Source organism: Tamandua tetradactyla, chromosome 17, assembly GCF_023851605.1.
Source record: "Tamandua tetradactyla isolate mTamTet1 chromosome 17, mTamTet1.pri, whole genome shotgun sequence".
In the NCBI taxonomy this organism is placed as follows: Eukaryota; Metazoa; Chordata; class Mammalia; order Pilosa; family Myrmecophagidae; genus Tamandua; species Tamandua tetradactyla.
Genome location: NC_135343.1, coordinates 73,101,086 through 73,125,290, shown reverse-complemented (window position 1 = coordinate 73,125,290; position 24,205 = coordinate 73,101,086). Strand labels below are relative to the sequence as shown.

At 37.8% G+C, this 24,205-nt stretch overlaps 1 long non-coding RNA gene across 2 annotated transcripts in view; it reads left to right on the top strand.

The window, feature by feature from the left end:
* LOC143661755 (uncharacterized) overlaps positions 1–24,205 on the top strand; it is a 135,000-nt gene that overhangs the window by 6,519 nt on the left and 104,276 nt on the right. For both annotated transcript variants that reach the window (XR_013164803.1, XR_013164804.1), the window contains exons 2-3: positions 5,226–5,276; positions 6,055–6,172. This is a non-coding gene — a long non-coding RNA (uncharacterized LOC143661755). The remainder of the gene's footprint in view (positions 1–5,225; positions 5,277–6,054; positions 6,173–24,205) is intronic.

Here is a 24,205-nt window from a genome sequence, read left to right as displayed (position 1 = left end):
AGCAAATAGAATCCAACAACAGATTAAAAAAATTATACACCATGAGTAAATGGAGTTCATACCCAGAATGCAGGGATGGTTCAACACAAGAAAATCAATTAATGTAATACAGATCATTAACAAATCAAAAGGGGAAAAAAAAATCACATGATTATCTCAATTGATGCTAAAAAAGCATTTGACAAAATTCAGCATCCTTTACCTATAAAAACACTCCAAAAGATAGGAATCAAAGGTAACTACTTCAGTATGATATAGGGAATATATGAAAAACCGATAGCCAGCATCATACTTAATGGGGAGAGACTGAAAGCCTTTCCCCTATAATCAGGTACGAGACAAGGATGCCCACTGTCACCACTATTATTCAACATTGTGCTAGAAGTTCTAGCTAGAGCAATCAGGCAGGACAAAGAAATAAAAAGCATTCAAATTGGAAAGGAAGAAGTAAAACTCTCATTACTTGCAGATGATATGCTACTATACCTGGAAGATCCTGAGACATCTACAGCAAAATTACTTGAGCTAATAAGCAAATTCAGCAAGATGGCAGGATATTAAATTAGTGTGCAAAAATTAGTAACATTTCTATACACAAACAATGACCTAGCTAAGGGACAGTTAAGAAAAAAATTCCATTCAAAATAGCAACTAAAAGAATCAAATACTTAGGAATGAACTAACTAGGGATGTAATAGACTTGTACACAGAAAATTACATAACATTGCTAAAAGAAATCAAAGGAGATCTAAATAAGTGGAAAGACATCCCCTGCTCATGGATAGGAAGGCTAAATATAGTCATGATGTCAGTTCTCCCCTAATTGAGCTACAGATTCAACACAGTACCAATAAAAATTCCAACAACCTACTATGAAGATTTGGAAAAGCTAACTGCCAAATTCATCTGAAGTGAAAGAGACCCCTATTAGCTAGAAGCATCCTACAAAATAAGAATGAAGTGGGAGGATTAACATTCCCCGACCTTAAAACCTATTACAAAGCCACAGTGGTCAAAACAGCATAGTACTGGCACAAAGACAGAAGCATTGACCAATGGAATTGAATTGAGAGTGGAGAAATAGACCTCCAAATCTATGGTCAAGTGATTTTTAACAAGGCCCCCAGATCCTCTGACCTGGGAGAAAATGGTCTTTTCAATAATTGGGCATGGAAGAACTGGATATCAAAAGCCATGAGAATGAAAGAGGACCCCTATCTTACACCCTACACAAAAATTAACTCAAAGTGGATCAAACACCTAAATATAAGAACTAACACCATAAAACTTCTAGAAGAAAATGTAGGGAAACATCTTCAAGACCTAGTAATAGGAGTATTTCCTAAACTTTATACCCAAAGTACAAGGAACAAAAGAAAAAATAGATAAATGGGAATTTCTTAAAATCAAATACTTCTGTGCTTCAAAGGACTTTGTCAAAACAGTGAAGAGGCAGCCAACTCAATGGGAGAAAATATTTGGAAATCACATATCAGACAAAGATTTGATTTCCTGTATATACAAAGAAATCAAACAACTCAACAACGAAAGAACAAACAATTCAATTATAAAGTGGGCTAAAAATATGAATAGACAATTTTCTGAAGGGTGAATACTGATGGCTCAAAAGCACATGAAGAGATGCTCATTTTCACTGACCATAAGGGAGATACAGATCAAGAATACAATGAGATACCAACTCACACCTATAAGGATGGCTGCTATTAGACAATCAGGAAACTATAAATGTTGGAGATGATGTGGAGAAATTGGGACACTTACACACTGCTGATGGGAATGTATATTGGTGCAGCCACTATGGAAGACTGTTTGGCAGTTCCTTAGGAAACTAAATATCGAGCTGCCCTATGACCCAGCAATAGCACTATTTGGGTTATACCCAGAAAAGCTGAAAGCATCGACACAAACAGATATTTGCACATGATGTTCATGTTGCCAAAAGATGGAAACAAACCAAATGCTCATCAACAGACGAGTGGATCAACAAAATGTGTATATGATGGAATATTATGCAGCAGTAAGACAAAATGACGTCTTGAAGCACATGACAAGATGGATGAGCCTTGAGGACATAATGCTGAGTGAAATTAACCAGACACAGAAGGACAGATCCTGTATGATTTCACTTTTATGACCAGCATAAAAGTATAATCAGAGACATATAATACGGAATTTAGGGGATTTAGATATACATAGAGGCTAGAGATGGGTGAACCGTTAGCTAATGAGATTGAACTTCAATGTAAGGGAATAGATAGGAGTGAAGGTGATTCTCTAGTGTGTCTAGAAGTAAGATTACCATATTGAAGATGAACAAGATTCAAAGGGGTTGTATAGACTTATGTGTCCCACTAACTTACACTAGAAATATGAATGAATTTGATATGATTTTTGTATAAAGAGTGTTTAAGTCCAGGGTACAGGGGGAAAACTGCTATTGCATGTTATGAGCTATCTTCAAAAGGAAACCAACACATTTACACAGTAATAGCAGTGGTAAATAATGGGGGGGAGGGGACAAGAGTTAAGAGGAAGTTTAGATTTTCTGTTTGTGAGGGTGTGTTTATTGGTTTTCTTTCTCTTGGGAACAATGAAATTATCTAAAATTGAGAATGTTGTTGGACTGTGGACTCTGGGCCCTCTACATGATGCCTGATGAATACAGGTGGCTGAAGGATGCACTGATGGAGAAGTAGGTTGGCGAACATTGGTGTATACTTAAGAACTAAGTATACTAAGCTGCTACAAAAAGGAACAAAGTCATGATGCATGCAACAATGTGAATGAACATGTGGGACGTTTGGTGAGACAAAATAAGCCAGAAGCAAAAGAACCAGAATAGTATGGCCACCTTTAGAAAATGCTTATAAGAAAACAGGGGCCTAGATTTGTAAGCTTTTAGAGCAGACACATTAAGTCTGGAGCAGTGATTAATATTTCTGGATTTTGAGAGGCTGTTTTATATATATAACCTGATATTTAGAGATAAGGATGAAGCCAAACAGGTTGGGGTTAAAGTAATTCAGAACATGGGGGTAAGGAAGACAGTGTGTATATTTTAGAACCACACATACTCTTTGAGACCAATGGAAGTAAGATTTATTTGATCTGGAACTGAAATTTTCTGTAGCACATTATCTAATTCAACCTATTTGTATAGCTCATTTGAACAATTGAAGCACAGGGAGCACAGAATAAGAAAGAGGTCCTTTAATCCTGTGTAGACTATTGTAATGCCTGGAAACATCCTAGAGTATATTAAGCAGATAATCAAAAAATATTGGCAAAGCCCCCTGAGGGAGGGGAGGAAGACTATGGAACTATTAAACCTTACCATCAGGGAATCCGCTGATACTATGTCAAACTTTAAGATCACCCGAATCAATAGCCCAGGCCCTCAATCATGAGGCTTACTCTTGTGAAGCTTATGTAGGTAGCAGAGAAGCTTAGACTACCTATGGGCATGCCTAAGAGTTACTTCTGGAGGACCTCTGTGGTTGCTCAGATGTGGCCTCAGTCTCTCTAAGCCCAACTCTGCAAGTGAAATCATTGTCTTCCCCCCTATGTGGGACATGACATCGAGGGGTGAAAAATCTCCCTGGCAACATGGGAGAGGACTCCCAGGGATGAATCCAGACATGGCACCATGGTATCAACAATTTCATCCTGATGAAAAGGGGGAAAAGAAGTGTAATTAGTAAAGTATCAGTGTCAGAGAGAGTTCAAATGGAGTAGAGAGGCTACTCTGGAGATTGCTCTTATGCAAGCTTCAGGTAAACCTTGCAACCTGTCATAACCTGCCAAACCCCAAACAGGACCATTCCAGCCAATCCTAAGGAACACCTACGGCAATTCATAAGATTCCACAAGGGTTCCATGCACTAGAATAACCTTCCAGAAACCTACAACCTCCAGATGGGTCCCTGGTCCAGATAAGTCTTGAAACCTAGCCCCAGCCTCTCCAGAACATCAGATAGTTCCATCTTCCTACCCCATATTAGTGACAGACCCTTCCAATATCAAAAATTTAAAATTGCTATAGCCCAGACACCCCTAAACAGTGGGATGGAAAGATCAAAGGTGATGGTGGAGTCATACAGAGAAGACAGGATTTAGTAAATGAATATGAATGCTGAATCATTGCACTGATATCTCTTTTAGTCTGCAGTATTTAGAGCAGCTAGAAGTAAAGCCCTAAAATTGTGAAATTGTAGCCTATGTTAAACTCTGAAATATGTTCTACAACTAATTGTGGTGCTGTGCTTTGAAATTTATACCTTTTTCTATATATATTACTTTTTCACAAAAAAAGTCGATTGTGATGCTATAGAAGTATTTAAGCCCTGTAGCCTCCTATATTCTGGAGTAGCTAGAAAGAAAAATCTGAGAGGATCGTATGGTAGCCCATGACAAACTCTGGGATATGTCCTATAACTCCTTGTTGAAGAGTGCTTTGAAAACTATTGCTTTTTGTTTTATTTCTTTGCTTTGTATACATGTTATGCTATACAGTAAAAAAAATTAAAAAAAAAAAAAAAAGAATTTGAGGCACTCTATGACTCTCCTAGAGTCATGAGCCTGCCAGAGGCAAAACCAGAAAAATCTATGTCTCCTGACACCCATCTTTTGGGTTCTTTCCAAAGAACCCTAGCTACTTCTTATTTTGATTCATGTTGATACTTTGTTAGAAATAGTTTTGCTTGAATATTTACCTTTTAAGACTTGATTAGTTCTTGAGATAGATTTGATTACACTTTAGACACACAAAAAAAGCCTCCAGAATTCCTTATCTTTGATACTAGACCATAAGTTGATTTTTAAAAGCCTCATCTTGATATTGTGAGTCATTGATCATATACCAAGAATGGAATGCTCATATGTTAAGAATATTCGTGTTTGTGTGTTATGGTTTAAGAAATAAAAATTTAAAAATTAAAAAAAAATCATTACTGAGCAGTTTTAGGTTTATAGAAAAGTCATGCACAAATTACAGTTCCCATATACCCCTGTCCTCACACACAATTTTCCCTATTGTTGACATTTACTTTAGCATGGTGTGGTCAGGTACTTATATATTTCTTAACTTAGTCAAGTTTCACGATAACGCTGAAGTAGATACAATCACTCAAGTTGTTCAAATGGGGAAATGAAACTGTGTGTAAGGTCATACAGCTTTTATTAGAGGATTCGTCTTTTCCTTCCAGGTCATGTGATTCCAAACATCTGTTTATACAATATCCAGTTGCCACATTTGAGTAAGTTAAGCAAATGTGATCTTATAAATTGTGAAAGGAAATGTGTAAATCCTTTTTAGCCACAAGCCAACCTTTCCAACTACCTTCTATTTACCACAGTTGTTGACTTGCTTTGCTTTGTCAACACCAGTAATAACTCAGAGTAAGATAGAGACAAAATAGGTCTAAGAATTTTCAGTTCATTGGCTCCAGAGGGAGGTTCGTTTTGTGGCATCTCCTGTGGTTGGCTGTGGTATATTTTTGATTTAGCAGATAGAACTCATTCAAGTCACAGAAAGTCCACATGCTCATCTGCTGAAATACTCCCCACCTGTAACCTACTATCTATGAAGAATGCATATGTTTTCTATTCCTTGCATTATGTATTTTTTGGCATAAAACCTTTATTTCACCCACAATTACTAACTGATCAAAACACTATTTGACTGATCACCTATGCCTTTAATACAAAATAAAGTCTGTATATTAATATTAGAAATATAAAGAGAATTCAATCATTTAGACATTTAAAAGACATTCAAATGATTATTTGGTCAAAAGACAAATCAATATATAATTACAGATTGTTTAGAACATAGGAACAATAAAAACACTACATATGAACTTACGGGATGCCACCAAAGCTGTATAGTGGTGATTTTCAACCTTAACAAAGAGAGAATATAAGCACATATTCAATGCAACAAGTTAGAAAAAAAAAAAAAGCAAAACCATACAAAGATGAAAAAGGAATTCATATTTCAGAAAACTATGTATTTTATTCTTTGCCCCATTTCAGGAAAGAATTTGAGCCCACTTGCAAAATAACCACACTGTTACAGAACCAGGGAAGAAGGGTAAAATATGGTGAAATTGAGCAAATGGAAAAAATCATTGAAGAAGAAGATAAAACTAGGGTAAGGTTAAAATGGATATCATAAAATTGTTAGAAGTGGGTTGCATATACTTCTATATGCAATAGGAACATACACTTGTTTATGAGGTTCAGAGTGCATTAATTAAAGAGAAACCCAGAAGTGGCCTTTCTTGTCCTGGTACTAAGACCTAAAAATTTTTCATGGATCACTCAAGAGATAAAGAGTGATGAAGTACACAGTGCCCTCAACATTTCCCAAATATATAGATTAGGTTTATTATGATTCTCAAGAAAAGCAATTCTATAATGTGCAAAGATGATGTGTTACCATTAATCTAGCTTGTTTGGGGATGGATTTTTGAATATTTAATGCAAGGGCTGTCCTTGGATTTGAACCCTGACCACAATCTGGAACAGCATAGCATGCTGCTATAAACCCTGCCTCCCATGTCAAATTACTAGCCCCATGTCAAATTACCCCAGAAGGATGTTTTGTTAATCTTTCCAGAAAGAGTTGCCATCTTCTTTCATAAGTCAAAGTCAACACAGCAAAAGCCATTTTCATGACATTCCACTCAGGTAGGGGCCTGAAAGTACTGCTACTCAGCAGTTCTCCGGCCAAGACTCAATCACAAGGTGGTGAGTCTGGGTTTTGTCCTTGACATAAAGATCAAGTTATTCTTTTCTCCACCCTTTCCTTACACAGATAGACTTAATTACCCCAACAGTAGTGGACATTTAAAAACATAAGTGAAGCTTTAAAAACTTAAGCCTAATTGGGGTCACTATTCTTCTTCATACTTCCCAAATGATTCCCCATGGCACTTAGTTAAGTCCAAACTCCTCACAATGGTTTACAAGTGTGGTAGTTAGATTCAGTTGTCAACTTGGCCAGGTGAAGGCACCTAGTTTTGTTGCTGCAGACATGAGCCAATGGTACGTGAACCTCATCTGTTGCTAATTACATGTGCAGTCAGCTAGGAGGCGTGCCTGCTGCAGTGAATGACGTTTGACTTAATTGGCTGGTGCTTAAATGAGAGAGCACAACTAGTACAGCTCAAGCAGCTCAGCATACCTCATCTCAGCACTTGTAGCTCAGCCCAGGCCTTTGGAGATGCGGAAAGGAATCACCCCAGAGAAAGTTGTTGGAACCCAGAGGCCTGGAGAGAGGGCCAGCAGAGATCATCCTGTGCCTTCCCACGTAAGAAAGAACCCCTCAGTGGAAAGTTAGCTGCCTTTCCTCTAAGGAACTAACAAAGTAAATCCCCTTTTATTAAAAGCCAATCCGTCTCTGGTGTGTTGCATTCCAGCAGCTAGCAAACTAGAACAACAAGGCTCTATATGATCTAGCTCTGAGGTATCTCTCTGACCTTAATTCTTAATGCCATTCACCTGGGTCATCCTGCTCTCGCTGCAATTTCCTCCTTGCCATTTCTTCACCATTCGGGACATGTTCCTACTTTGGGACATTTGCACTCTCTCTTCCCTCTGCCTGGATGCCTTTTCCCCAGGGATCTATATGGGTTACTCCCTAACCTCCTTCAGGTCTTTCCTGAAATATCTTGTCAGGGAGGTCTTTCCTGACCTCCCTAACTTTTTGTATTTCCAGTCTACCCCATTTCCTGCACTCCATAGTTAACTGACTTACCAATTTTTAAAATCTTAATTCATAATAAGACATACATTATTTAAATTGTTACTCAAGTATGCGTGTACATATATACACACATATAAATAACTGAACAAAAAAGTTCCAATACAATGCTTGTCATTGCCATGTACAGAGCTCCCTGATATTTTCTTACATATGACATAAAATAGGTCAATAAGAAAAGCATTTCTATTTTGTTCATAGTTAAATCACTAGTGCCTAGAACCTAGCATATAGTAGGCACTCAATAAATATTTGTTGAATTAACTGAATGAGTTGTAAGCTAAAATGAAAAGAATGCATACCTGGTATACAGTATATTTAGAAATGCAATCTTGGCCTTAACCTGGGAAAGGAATTAGATATCTTTATAGAAATGAGATTGCCCAGCCTGTAGAGACAGGCAGGGATGAGAACTGAGGAACTCAGACAATATTGCATTAATCATTTGGGACTAGAGTGTTGCTGTCTGGAGGAACACAGATTGTGTGGGAGGCCGGTGACCCTCAGAGTTAGTTAACTATGTTAGGAACAAGCTAATTTTTTAAAAACATTTTTTATTGTGAAATATAACATATACACAAAAAAGCAATACATTTCAAAATACATTTTAACAAACACTTATAGAATAAATTCCAGAGTTTGGTATGGGTTACAGTTCTACAATTTCAGGTTTTTCCTTCTAGCTGCTTCAAGACACTGGAAACTAAAAAGAAATATCAATGTAATGAGTCACTAGTCGTACTCATTTGTTAAATCCTACTTCTTTGTTGCTTCTCCTTTGAGCCTTCTCCCAATCTTTAGGGATATTTTTTTTTCATCTTGAGAGGGACGTTGACAATATGGGATGGGGGATGGAAAGGGTTGAGGTTCTTGGAGAGACTGGCACCTCTGGATTTCAAGATTTATCCTGACCTAGGAATCATATGAAGGTTTTAGATTTCTGAAAGGTAAACTTAGTGCATGTAAGTTTTGTAGGATCTCAGATAGAGTCCTGGGTGTTCTATGGGGACCAGCCGCAATTTTTGCAAGGTAGCCTGTCTTTTTGTGCTTCATATATTTTCCTTAGTTCTTTTTTTGAGACATTTTCCCTTAACCTTTTGCAATCTTTTTGAAAAAATGAAGCTTGTCTCAGCTATAATTAGTAGAGCCAAAGGAGTTTTTGGAAAGCATTTAAGCCAGAATTTTGAAGAGAAGAAACAAGTTCCTGGGAACACTGTAGTTGTTACAGTTGTTACCATCAGAAAACACAGTTTTAAATAGTCAGGACTACCTGACCCTGCATCAAACAGAGAAACAGTCTCTTTATCTTGATGAGAAGGTGAGTTGAGTTGATTGAATTGCATAATCGAGGAACTGGAGGAAAAACTTTCCAAGACCAATTCAGAATGAAAAGAGTTGTTTGGGCTTTTATAACCCCAAAGAGTCAAAGAAATGGCTAGGATGAAGAAGAAATAAATAATAATAATAATAATAAAAAGAGGAAAAACTGTTCAGTGAACATATCCTATTATCTTGTAGGCTTCTTGTGAACTATTTGGGCTTTCAATCTTATCTGTCAAAAGGGAGGAAGGTGCTGATATTAGTTCATATGATGTCTCATCCTGCAAGCAGAGTGAGGGAGGGTTTCTGGGAATGAGAGTAAGTTTTTGAGATAAGACCAATAACTAACTATTTCAACAAGAGCTTTTTATGCTTAAAATAACTTCAAGGCTGCTTGAGTGAAGTGATCATAAAAAAAGAAGTTTTTCTAGTTACTGAAGATTAGAAAATCTAAAGCATTTTTAGCTAAGGGATTATATTGTGTATTTTCTATTTATTCATCAATCGAAGTGTGACTTCAGTGGGAAAAAGGAACCCAGGGCAAAGAGAGTTGAGGCTTTTGGTCAATTTCTTTTTGCTTTCTGGAGATCCTCATTCCAGAGCTAAAAACTTGGGAATTCTGTGTTTAATGAAGTGAGGTCACATTAATTTGTCTCTTTATTTCTCCTATGACATATTTTTGTGGCCCTTTATCATTCAGACCTTTTTCCTTTTGTAGTTTCATAGGTTCTCAATCTACCTTTTAGAGTGGTGCTTCTAACTGAATCCTGGACTCTAGATTTGGCTTCAGCAAGGAGAAAAATAGACAATTATTTCTTTTAATTGAGACATCATTCATTTATACATTAAACAAATATATTTTTAGCTCCTACCATGTGCCAGGTATTGCCCAACATACTGGGATTACAAAACAGACCTGGTTCTCCCTTCCCAGAGCTTATAGTCCAACTTAGTTGCTTTCAAATAGCTTGAAATTAAGTTAATTATTTTTTATTTGTGTGGAATGCCACGTTATACAGTTTATTAACTCAGTTTATAGCTAACTAATTATTGTTGGGAGATACAAAGATGAGTAAAATATAGTCTCTGCCCTCAAGGAACAAGTACTGAACTTGACTGTGCACTCAAATACTAATAATTGTATAGGTTACTTTTTTTTTTTTTTTTTTTTTAAGAGAGAGGGAGGAAGGGAAGGAAAGACAGAGAGAAGGAAGGAAGGATGGAAGGAAGGAAAACATCTTTAAACATTTTCTTGTTTTATTATATTTTGTTTGTTTGTTTGTTTTTTACATGGGCTGGGGCCGGGAATCGAACCGAGGTCCTCCGGCATGGCAGGCAAGCACTCTTGCCCGCTGAGCCACCGCGGCCCGCCCCTGTATAGGTTACTTTTGATATTCACTGTTAGGAAACAATTCTCCATGTGTTTCTCATGTTTAATGTCCCTCTTGCAAGAAGACTGTTTTTGTTCTGGACTTTTTTTTTTCTGTTCAAGAATATTTTTATAGTGAACAGCTTTAAAAGTTAGAGATAATGCCTCCCTTTGAACCAATGGGAAGGCATGTTTACTATCTATTATAAAAATACAAGCTCTTTACGGTCCGAGTCCTTTCTTGTAATACAAGCCCCCTCTAAGAATTAATCTTCAATTGCCTTGTGGGAATTGTGGGTCAGGGAATTGGTGCAAGAAAATACAGACACTCTGGCAATTGCTATTGATGTGAGTAGTAAAGTCCTTTGTCTCTGACTTAGGAGTCCTGTGTCTCTTGTCAGCATGTTTGAAACTGTGGCAAGCTTATTTAATTATCTTGCAAATAGGATAACATTTCAGACATTTGGTTCTTGACATATACCTTTGCAATCCTTTCTGCCTCATTCTAACTCCAACTCCTGATGTAGCAGTCAGTGTCCTATCAGGTTCAACCATCTCGGTATGGTACAACCTGACAGCATGTTGCCTAGGCCGGTGCTATACCTCTCACTTTCTGTCCTAGGGATTCTCTAAAAGCACCTTGTCAGTGAGAATCTGATCAGCACAACAGGGAAGTGCAGAGAAATTAACACCAGTGGAACTATCAAAGACCAAGGCAAAAAGATGGTGTTCCCACTTACTGAAGTGGTAAGGACTGTGAGAAGAGCAAGATTGGAGGAAAGATCAGGAATGTTTGGTAGTTAATCAGTTGTTGCTTTAGGTACTACTGGAACATCCAAAAATAAATATAGCCTCTTTCCTCAGGGAACAATAGGGGAAATAGTACCCAAACAAAAATATTAATAATTGTATAGGATATTTCTTATGCACCATTAAAATAAAAATGGAAGGGCCAAGAGGGAAGTTGGATGTATGAGTTTAATGTTTAAAGGCTATGTCCACTGCTCCGGGAGAATAAGCTGAGGGCATTTGTATTGCTTTGATGTCGATAAAGGGAGAGGCAGGGTCATCTGCTTTGAGTAAGGAATTTCTGCCTTGAAGGGAGTGGAAAATATTTGAGGCAGTTGCTGTGAGTACTTTGATAGAGAACCAATAAGAGCAGAATGAAAGGTCCATGAAGAGGCAGTGCGTTTCCAACTGAAATTAGATAAAAAACAATCATGAGCCTAATGGCATGCTTTTATTATTTTTACCTAACAAGTGTTTTTTTTTTTTTTGCTGCAATATATATATATATTTTAATTCAAAGTGAATGGACAGTAATACACCATAAATTCTTATTTTGACACTCACCAAAATAGTCACCTGGAAAACCCACTTTTTGTGACAAAGTACAGAAGGCTTGGTCACATTTAAATCACTGAGAACTAGAGAGAAATACTATCTCAAACTGTAATAGACATTACATCCATAAAAAAATTTTCCCAGTCCTTATTGTAATATTGCACAGTGCAATCGCTACATGGCAAACTAGTGTAGCATAGAAGTAAAAGCAAAAATTAACAAACCAAAGAAAGAAAGCCACAAGTCTAAAATTGTTGCATCGTTGGGGAAAGGTGTTGTTGTACACTTTTGTAGTTTCACAAAGTGGACCTAGCAAACAGTAAAGGAATAAGAGATACCAACGTGGTAGCTAACACATCTTTGTAAGGACAAACTATAGAGCCCCACTTTAGGCAAAGAAAATAGTTGAAATGAAAGGAGAAGAGGAAAAGGAAAAAAGAAGGGGTTTATAAAGTTGAGATCCAAAGAAGGCAAAGAGAGGATTTCATAAGAGAATAGACATAGAAAATGTCGAAAATAAAGGCATTATGACCATCAAAGAGAAAGCTCAGAATTCAGGATATTGGTATTTGGATTTCTATGGCATGCTGAAACTCAGGGCAGTTATGGAGGTTCCAGAATTGTGAGGCCAAGGTATTAGATGGTCATTATATGGATCCAGAAGTCTGTGGTTGATGGCAGTGATGCGATAAAGAGGAAAACGGTGAGCCGGAGGAATAATGTGGATGGTTTCCACAAGTTCATAAAAGCAGGCTGGCAGATATGGTCAGTCACCTACTTGTTATCATCTGTTCTCCACCTTTTCCTGCAAAGAGAGCCTCAACTCTGTTCAAGATTACGTTGTTATATTCTCAGTCTCATGATGGGTCGAAGCCTTAAAGCTAGATTGGTCCTGTGACTCATTTCTGGACAGGGAGACCTAACAGCAAGTCTTTTGGGAGAGGGATTCCAGGAAATATTTTGCTTTCATGAAAAAAGGAACAAATGGTTCTGGTGCTTTTGTTTTCCTTGGAGCTCTGGCAGCCGTATCTTGGTCATGAAGAAAATTCCAAAAGAAAGAAAGAAAGCAGGGGGTGGGGGTGGGGTGCAGGGGGGGAGGGAGAGAAGAAAGATAATTTATCTAAATAAAAAATAATTTAATTGTTTCAGTCACTGTTAGTCAGCTGTCATTGCTACTTACAGCTGAAAATAATTATTCCTGATACAACTAACATAAAATATTAAAGATTTTCAGATTCACTGTTGGACATCTACAAGAGAGGACATTTAAGGAGTTCATATGCATCACTCTTTCCACTAATTCATTTATTCAACAAATATCTAAATGTGACTAATGTTATAAAAGACGTTGGAGGTACATACAAGGAAGAGAAAGAGAAGTTTTTTCCCCCCATAAATACTGTGCAAATAGTAGAAGATACACTAAAAGTTATCTAGTCCAAGCATTGTAAAATGTAAGAGCTAAAAGGACCTAGGTGTTGTATTGTCCAGGTTCTCCACTTTATAGACGCCTCCCTATATTTCACAGCCCACTTCACATTCTCCCAGCAGTCCCAGATCAATAGTGTCTTTCTTTTTCAGAGCCTTCATAAAAGAACCTAGTAAACCTTGCAAAAACCAGTAAAAGAATCTTAGTATTGGTAGCGAAAAATGACATTCCTTAAGCACTTCGACATCATGCTAGGAAATCTACATGGATTATTTAGTTTAATCCTTTTTAAAACCCTAGGCAGTAATTATTGTTATATTCTTTTTTTAGAAAAGGAAACTGAAATTTGGAGTGGTTATGTAGATATCTAAGTTTACAAGGTTTGCACACAGAAGAGCTAGAATTAAAACCCAGTCTAACTCCAGAAACTCTATTATTATTATTTTTAAGAATTGTGTATTTATTTTAACTTTTATTATGGAAACTTTCTAACACATACAAAGTATGAATGTTCATGTATCCATCCAGTCACCCAGTTTCAACAGTTATGGCTGGTTTTGTTTTATCCGTTTTCCTCCATCAACTTACACATGCCTTTTTATCCCCTCTGTAATATTTTAGAACAAATTGTAGACATGATCATTTCCCTCTTAAATACATCAGTATGTATCAGGGCTTATACTCTTAATCATGGTAATTATTCCCATTTTACAGGTGAGGACACAGGTTTTAGAGAAGATTAAGTAAATTGCCCAAAGCCATAGAGTCATAAAGTGGTTCAGAGCCAAAGATTAGTTTAATTCCAATTGTATTGTCACTGCTGTCCCTTAATTGCCCTTCCCCTAGGAAGGTGTGGCCCGTAAAAGCAAAAAGTACACAAGTAATATTTGAGGGATCTATCTTTTAACTAAGTTCTAGGACATTGATGTGCATTGGTTCAAAATAAAGGAAAAATATGAACTTCCTCTTTTAATATTTTGGCATTTTAAATGTTAGGAACATGTGAGTCAGACCCATAAAATATTATTGACCTGCTGTGTTACATCGTGTCCTTAATAGAGTAGGAAAACTTATTGTTCTGACTCTACACATATAATTTATATAACCAACTGCATCCACGTTAGGTCCTATAAAATTTTTAAATCTTGGTTTCATTCCTGATTACAATAACTCCTAATACAATCAAGAACTTTCTCAGGAAGGTGGCACTTGGGACCGTGAATGTAGGGGCCATGTCTATCTTGTTTGATGCCTCTTAATACTTGGTAGACCCTGCACAATGTTTTGCAAATAGTAGGTTTTCATAAATATTTGCCCATTAAGTGCATCCTATATTCCAAAAAGAGACTGAATGTTATTGACACTGATCTATCTAAAACTTCATGTGGCATTTAAATATTTCATATGACTTAAAAACTCATTAGGCAAAAAAAGTGGGTGGTTAGAAACTTTCTAAACAATTGGACAAATAGGAATTTTTTATGGAATAAAAAATGCAAGTGCTTTTTTTTTCTTTTGGTAGGATTTAAAGAAGGAAAATTTCTTGATTGTGAATAGCTTAGTGTCTTCTGGATTGCCAGCTATTTCTTTTCCTCCATTGCTCTATATCATGGGAGTTATTTGAGGACATCTTGCTTGCGTACTTGTATGCATATATTTTGTATATATTAGAAGCCAACATTATGAAGGGTGCATATAATGTGACTTTGTAAATTGTTATAGAAGGCAGTATGCATGTGACTCATCCCATTCTGTACTTTCCTTTCTCATTTATGTGACTGTCAGCCCAGGCTGCATGCAGTCTTCTAGATTCCAATAATGAATCCAGTACTAAAGTCACTGATGACTCCAGTCTCTGGTGATGACTCTCTACCTGTTAGACAATTTTAAATATGTAGAATTAATGTATAGATTAGCTTTAGAACCAGCTCTTACTGGTTTGGTTTGATCTTTTTAAACATAAGTTTACAAATTCAGTCTCTTCTTGTTGCAAGAATCAGTCTTTTGGTGCAGGCTTTTGTCCTAAATTAAATAGAAAACTATCCTAAATTTTTTTCTCTTTTTGTCCAGCTCTGGACACCTGGCATCCATAAGAACCTGTTATTCAGGTTTTTATTGTTCTGCACAAGTCACCACAATCTCAAGTAAGGATACAGGTGAGCTTGTTTATTATTTAAGCTATAGTTAGGTATGTGTTGGTGTTCAGTGATCCACTTTTACACAATAGAGGTTTGTTTGACCACAATAAGAAAAGACCAAGCAATTCTTAATTTGCTTCTGAAGATATATTATAAAACAAATACGTATTATTTTGCCCAACTTTGACAAAGACACAAAACTGAGAGACAGTTGGTTTGACTATCAAGTAGGTTTAGAGAAATTCAGTTAAACTTTTTTTTCAATTTAATCTTCCAAGTTTGAATGACTAGTTGAATTTTTCTTATTGAATATTTATTCTTAAGTTGAATTGGCTTGCTTAGACTCATATCATATTACTTATAAAACTTGCTAGTTTCATACTCTTGTAGAGGAATATTTAGGTTGCCTTCTAGACTAGGGTTTTGACTATCTGTATCATTGTTCTACTCCTATAGGTGACCCATGGTCTGGAGAGGTAAGGAATATATTCTAGTGGCTCTACCTTTAATTTCCTGAAATTTTCTTTCTTTATTATATTAGCATATTTTCAGGATTTTGCAGCAAAATTGCTACTGCTGTTTCAAATCCCATATTCACATGTGAACTGTCCTGAGGAAGAGAGAGAATCAATTTAAGAAGTATTCTCAGAAAACTAAGGCATTTCCTGCAGATCAGAATTCTCTGCAAACCTCTTCCTGGGTCTTATTGGCCAAAATACATTCCACACCAATTCTCAAATTGGTCACTGCAAAGGGAGCAGGAAAATCTCTAGCTACTTCTAGAGTAGGGTTTGAGACCAATTCCCCTGAAGCATGGGGATTGCATTTGAGAAAGCTGGAGATCTTAATTAGGTTCTGTTGGGACTAAGGATGAGGAAATCAGTGCTGGGAATGGAACCAACAATGCTCAACCCACATGGGAATTGAGAAAGCAAGAGAATTTATGAAACATTAAGGGGTAAATGTGTTGTGTTCCTGACATGTAGGAAATGAGGGATGAAGCTGAGGATGACACACAGGTTTCTGGCCTTGGCAATCGGAAGAATGGTGCACGATTTCATGAAATAAGAAACCAGACAAAATAAGGTTTAATGGCGAAGGTGGTAAGTTCGGTTTTGGATGAGTTGAATTTGAGATGCCAGTGGGGTATTTAACTAGCAGTTTGGGGTGCTCAAGGATAAGATGAAGACATATTACCTGAGAGTCATCAGCATATAAAGAGAATTGAAGCTTTTTAGTAGGTAAAATAACACAGGGAGTGAAATAAATGGAGGAAAAAAAAGCAAAAAAAAAAGGAAAAAGGTTAGAACCCCAAGGAAGAGGATGAGAGCAAATGAGAAGGTACTACTGGGAAGATAACAGAAAGAACTTGGAATGTTTGTCATCAGCAGGGCTGATAAATGAGAGCATTTCAATAAAGTGATGATGGTTACAATGTCAAATGCTGCAGAGGAATCAAGAAAGATAGGGACTTACAAGTATTCATTGGTTTTAGTGGCAAGAAAGTCCTTGGTGATCTTGGAAATAACAAATTCAATAAACTGCCTGAATGTATTGAATCAGGATTGAGTGGAAACAAGGAATTTAAGGTGCATTTAATCAACTATTTTAAGAGACAAAAATGTGGTTTTAATATCAGGATATAGAGACCTTAACCTATTTAAATGTGAAAAAAACCATCTGGTTCAAGTTGGCTGACTGATCCAGTACACTCATTTACTTCTGTTCCTCCTCAAAATCCCACTGAAATTTAAAAGTAAGAACTGTATCAGTGTGCAGTTTGTCAGCAATAGACCAAACCAACGACAAATTTTTGACAAAGCAGATGGGACTGGCTCATTGGCAAAAGCAAAGATCCTAAAAACATATTTAGTGGAGGAAAGGACTATTTTAAAAACTGAGTTTTCTCAAAATAGACTTAAAAAAAATTCTCAAGAGAAGGAGCAGGGCTGGGGAGGGGATAGGAGGAATGGGAGATGGGTAAGAGCAGGCTGTCGGGCAGACAGTGAGATCATTTGTTCCAAGATTGCTGGAGCTGGTCAGGTCCAGATGGGCACCTCCCAGGCTATAGCTAGAGACAACTTTGCTTTTAAAAGACAGAGGAGGATGTATTGTGTGGGTGTGGCAGGGGTGTGGGGCTTGGGACTAGAGATGGGAAGGGCAGCATTACAGGTTCTAGCAACCAAAATGGATGTGGCATTTATATTCTGAAAACAAGTTCCCCAAGAAGAAGGCAGTTCTCCTGGCTGCACATTTCTGTCCACTCACCACAGCCAGTACTCTGCAATCAACCAGTGCATGCACTAACGGCACAGAGACTTTAGTGCCCTAGCTACTATTGGTTCTCAATTACAAACTGAAATGCATAACTAGGAATCATCAGACATTTTATAATAGCGTGAAAAAGAGACCTAACAAGTAGAGTAAATAACTACTGAGGAAACAGTTAATTTAATACCCCAGAAACCATCAATAAGATCCCATCAGATTTTCAGAGATGACTGAGATGATATTGTACTCACCAAACATTATAGGCTATCTCGATGCCTGCCCGTGCAAAAATAACCAAAAACCCCAAACCAAACAAACAAGAACAAAAACATAGGCTACTCTGAAAAAGAAGCAACCCGAGAATAAGAAATAGTTATTTGAACTTACAACAGGATGGAAAAAACTTATATAGGTGGTAGCCTGAACATAGCTAAAAAAAAAACAAATCAGCGATCTGGAATATGATGCAAATGAATTATGAAAGAAAAGTTAGGAGACATTATTTCAGTCAACAAATATTTTGAGTGCTGATTAGGTGCCTTTTGCCCCCATAGAGTCTATATTTTAGTGAGATCTGAGACAATTAACAAAGATCACAAAAAATAAGTATATGATTGTAATTGTGATAATTTGCCGTGAAGGACAAGTACCAGAGAATTATGATATTAATAATATCTGAAACTTATATAATGTATAGCTACATGATAAGGCACTATTCTTAGTGCTGATTTTAATATATTAATTTATTTAATCTTCACTACAACCCCATGAGATAGGTATGATTATTAGCTCCATTTTACATATGAGGGATGTCAAGTATTGTGGTGGGTCTGAGATTGCATCCTGCTTGTGAGCTAACAAGTTAAGTGGGAGCTAGAAGATGATATGAGACTCCCAGCTCAGAAGCAAAGGACTTTATTACTTAAGGCCCAGCAGGCAGTGCGGTCTTCATGTTTGCATCGATTCCCCGGAAGATACTATGCACATGTTGGCTTTGTGTCACAGCTTTGAAACCCTGAGCTTAGGGAACCTGAATCTTATATTGGCCTACAAGTAAATTTGCTGTTTTCCGCAGAGGGAAAAATTATCTTTATGTTCTTTTAACTCCAGCATAAGACACTGCCTTGCTCTTCCAAGGTTCTGTATACAGACATCCTTGAAAAGCAGTCTAGAACAGAGACAGTCAGTTCCTCTGCAGAAATGAGAGAGAATCATGGAGAATTGTCTCGCGACAGAACTGAGGCAGAGAGATTGAGCTAAATCAGTGGCAGAGCCAGGATCCAAGCCTAGAAAATTTATAGCCTGTACTCTTAACGAGGGTTTGGAAAACTTCAGACAACAGAACAAATCCGGGTCTGTTTTTTTTTATGGCCAGTGAACTAGGAATTGCCTTTACATTTTGAAAGGGTTGTAAAACAACAAAGAAGAATATTGCCGGAGATCACTTATGACCCACAAAGCCTAAAAGATTTACTACCTTCGCTGGTTCTTTACAGAAAAAGTTTCCCAACCTCTGTTCTTAATCAATGCACTTCACCACCTCTAGGGAGTGTTTTGTGGTATATATTAGCTTGTGTGACTTCGTTTGAGATAGTGGTGGGGGTGGAGGGCATGGAGTGAAAATTTAATCAGGCCCTGAGAGGAGAATAGAATTTAGTAAAGAGAGGGGAGGAAGACTGTTCCATGAAGGAAAAAAAATTCCAGAATGAAGAATTATTTTAGTTTTCAGACCAAAAAACATCTTTGATGGTTTATGGATGACTCTATCCAATATATGGGAACCATCCAATGTAGATCTGTCTTGGTCCATCTGGGGACAGACATGGTGATCCAGGTTGAGGGAGAAAACAAGGGTTCAGAGCACCTCACACAGTGACACCTCCAAGAGGAAGTGGGTGGTGGTTGTAATTCATAACTGAACACTCTGCATTGAGCCAATGCACAGGCAGAAGACTGGGGACAAAAAGAGTTGTGGAACAAAGTCATCTGGGAAGAGCTGGTTGAGGGAAGTGGCTGCTTACCCACTTATACAGCAATCAGACCAAAGTCATCCTTGATTCCTTTTTTTTTTCTTTACCCCGTATCTAATCCATCAGCAGCTCCTGCTGGTATTACTTTCAAAATGCACACTAAATCCAACCATTTGTAATCTCGCTCACACCACCGTAATCCAAGCTACCTTCAGATCTTGCCTGTATAGTTGCAATAGCCTCCTTAACTGCTATAACTGCCCTCACTCTTGCTGCTTTTGCTGTATTTTTCATGCAGCGACCAGAGTGATATTTTAAAAACTTAAGTCAGATGACATTATTCTCCTACCCCAAATCCGCCAATGTCTTCTCAACACATTGAAAATAAAATTCAAACCCCTCATGGCCTTGTCCACATCACTAGCCTCATCTCTTATCCTTTCTATTCATACTCACCTCATTTTCTCAGGTCTGTGCCTTCTTTGACTACTTTCACGAAGATTGTCTCCACTGCTGCAATTCTGTAGTCATGTACCCTGGCTTTATTTTCATAACAACCGACACGATTTGAAATTGTTTTTGTGGGTTTATTTCTTTTATTTGCTTAAGGTCTCTCACCCTCATTAGAATGAAGGATTCCTGAGTGTGGAGACTTTGTCTTCTTTACTGCTCTCTTATGCCTGGGGAGCGGTGTCTGCTACCTAGTAGGCAAATTAATGTGTTTGTTTATTTTTCTCATGGCTCCAATTTTAGTAGAAAAGCATTCAGTCTTTTAAAATTATGTGATGAGCCAAATGGCATACATTTATGCAGGATCTGAATCACAGTTTTTCCAAAATCGTACACACAGGATTTGTAGAGTTACAATCTCTAACAATCTCAAACAATGATGGGAGTGCCAAGTCAACCTGGTTTTTCTGCTGAGGCATTTGACAATTTTTGGAGTGGAATTACAAAGAGACCCAGAAGGAAGAGACAGCCTTTCTATGTTGAGGACAAATAGGTTGATCTTTGTGGTAAACAAAATAGAGGGATTTCTTATACCAGGTTGGAAGTGGTGAGTAGAGGCAAGACAGCAACTTAATAAATAATGATTCATTAAAGCATGCATGCATGCTTTAAGGATCAGAAATTGTGCAGAGAGGGACTACATGAACTTATATTCTAGGAAGGGAATCTCCAGACATTTCCACACATGGAGGAATTTGATTAGTGTTGACACTAAAATCATAGGCAGAAAGACAATATTAGGGCATGTGGAGGTTGGGTTGAAATCTAGGGAATTCCAAGACTTGGGGATGATTTTTCCCCCAGGTTATTAGCTGGGGACTGCACAAGAAGGGCAGCATCATTTCTCCTGCAGTTTCCTGTTCTTTGGAGAGAACATCTGTGCTGGTGTGAAACTATTATGTACCCCAGAAAAGCCGTGTTTTAATCCTGAACCAATCTTGTGAGGCCAGACCTATTGTTTAGGGTGGGAAACTTTAGTTAGGCTACTTCCATGGGGATGTGACATACCCAATTGTGGGTGTGGCCTTCTGATTAGATGGAAATATGACTCCGCCCATTCAATGTGGGTCTTGATTAGTTTACTAGAGTCCTTTAAAAGGGAAAACATTTTGGAGAAACCTCAGATGCAGATGCTTGGAGAACACTTTCTCGGAGCTGACAGAGACATGGATGTCTGGAAATGTTTGGCATGCCGATGAAGCAGATGCCTAGACCTGGGCGGAGCCCAGCAGATGTCACTATGTGCTTTTCCGTGAGATCTAAGCAAGTCAGAACCTGGAGTGAGCCAGGGGAAGCTAGGAGATGAAATCCAGCCCTGGAGATGCCAAGTGAGGAAACCCCACAGAGGAAACAGAATCTGAAAGCAACGGAGGCCCGGAGCAGCAGACGCCAGCCCACAGGCCTTCCCAGCTGACAGAGGTGTTCTGGACAGTATTAACTGCTCTCGAATGAAGGCAACCTCTTGTGGGTACTTAATTTGAATATTTTCACAGCCTAAGATCTGTAAACTAGCAACTTGATAAATTTCCTTTCTAAAAGCCATTCCATTTCTGGCAGCTTTAGCCAATTAATACAACACCAACTACAGAAATATGCCAGTGATACAATGGTAGATGTTTCTTTCCTGCAGTTATGTCATCTGGTTATCATTTTTTGTTATCTAAAGCCAAAGCCACTTTCCCTGCCTGAATTTGGGTTTTGGAGGATTCTTACTCCCTCTCTTCAGCTTCTCTCCTTGGGACCATGCATCTGATTTGCATACTTGATATACCACTGAGACCAAATGACTGAAAATCTCCGGTGCCACATCTCTGAACAGCTGTCTCTGTAATGTGTGCAGCAGAACCCACTCTTTCTGAATGAAGTCTGTAACTACATCTTTCAAGTTCATTAACTCCTGAACCATCACAGACATTTGGGTTCATCCAGGGCCATCTCAGTGGTTGCACTGCCAATGGCTTTGCTGACACTCTTCCTCTGGGTTCCCATCACAACTAGAGAAACAGTAGCTGGATAAGGGTGGACGTGACCCGAGCAGTGCCAGAGCCGTGGACATCTCCTCCGTGGGTCATGCGGGAATGAAGTGTTTGTCCTCTGTCAATAAGTGCTTGTTGAATAGTGAATAAATTATTTAACTAGTTTAGTACCCTTATGTCTACCAGATATCTCCTATAATCAGACAAGAATTTAGCAATGAAGTAAGATAAGCTGATCCTATTAATGACAGAAGTTGGCGAGGAGAACCACCTGACTTTCTGGTTTTAGCATTGAGGGTCCATGAAAGAAGGAGATGTGAATGAAGAGATGTATATATATGTGGATGAGAGAACATGGGATGCCACGAATCAAATCTAACCTTGTTTTTATGGTTGACGTTGTATTAGTGTCATCACACAGAGACTACCTTCAATCCCCAAACCTGCATAATTCCACTGGCTTGGATAACCTGCCACCTGGTAGAATGGATTTTACAGAACACTTTAAAACCTATTGAAGGTTGTGAATTAATTTTTAATTTCTTATTTTTTTTCTTTTTGCATGGGCAGGTACTGGGAATCAAACCCGGGTCTCTGGCACAGCAGGCAAGAACTCTGCCACTGAGCCACTGTCACTCCATTCGTGAATAATTTTTTATACTCAGAATTTGCGTTAGCATTTTCCAGTCCTTGAAGTGACTAACAAAAATAATCATCAGAGGGCTCCAGAAGTTTTTGGGTATCATTAATTAATCTTAGATAAAGATTAATTAAGATTTATTTTAGATAAAGAATTTCTTTGAAACAGAACTCCAAGAGATGGGCACAAAAATATAAAGTAAAGTGGATTCCACATACCATATCGCCCTCAAGTGACTGGTATTTTGTTAGCACTTCAAAGCATAGCTCTCATAATTGGCTTTTGGGGTTATTGTTTCAGTATAATTGGGTATACGATATGTACCTGTATCATGCTGTTAGTATAGCAGTGGGATTCCTTTTGTCCAAGGGCATTTTAACCAGTTATTTTCTATTCAACCAAAACTAACCAACCCCCAGTGTCCAGTTTAATTAGTTGTGTCAATTCCTCTTGGTAGCAGTCATTAAAGATTTTATGGGGGTAGGGAATAAAAACATTGGTTTATTCAGATGTGAGGCAAGTCACAGAATCTGTTCATTATCCAGAAGCACAAAAGGATGAGGAGCATTGAGCCTTAATTCTGGGAAATGAAAGGAGAGTGGTTCTGGGCATGAAACTGCTTCAAGGTTTTTTTTAAGTTCTGGGATTCTTAACTGAGGCAGTCCACCCCTTGTGGACAGGATATGCTGGAAACACCTGCTGACACACCCTGCTCTGGTCTTTACCCATCCAAACATTAGGAGACACAAGGGGGTAACTACTAATTCTTGATGTTGCTTTTACTTAGGGTTTGGGAAATACTTTATCTTTTGAGGCAAGAATTATCCTTTTTTCCACTGGAAGGTCAAGAATGAAGAGTGAAGACTGGACAGCTATCTGAAGGTCAGGTTCCACACACACACACAAACAACGGAAAACAGGGAAGTGGAGCTAGACCTAATTCCTCCAGCGTTTACTTCTTCCAGAGAACAGTGAGAATTCCTGACCTTTCCTTCTCTGCTTTCCATTTCTTCTCTCTCATCATATTCACTTTACTGGACTACACATCAAGAAAGCCTCAGAGAAACACAAAATAAATTGTTTACTATTTTTTCCAGTTACTGAAAGCTATAATGCTCTTTTCTCCCTCCTTCCAAGGTAGCCATATGGATAGGGAGATAGGATTAATGCTTTTTTTTTGTAATGTAAATTAAATTTTTTCCCCCTTCATTAGAGAAGCTGTAGTTTTTTAGAACAATCATGCATAAAACAAAGTATCCCTACATACCACCCCACCACTAACACCCTGCATTGGTGTGGAACATTTGTTACAATTGATAATAGCACATTTTTATCCTTGTGCTCTTAATTAAAGTCTGTGGTTTAACTTAGGGGTCACTGTTCATACAGCGTAGTTCCATGGATTATTTATTTAGTTATTTACTGTTGTGAAAAACAGCATATATAAAAAAA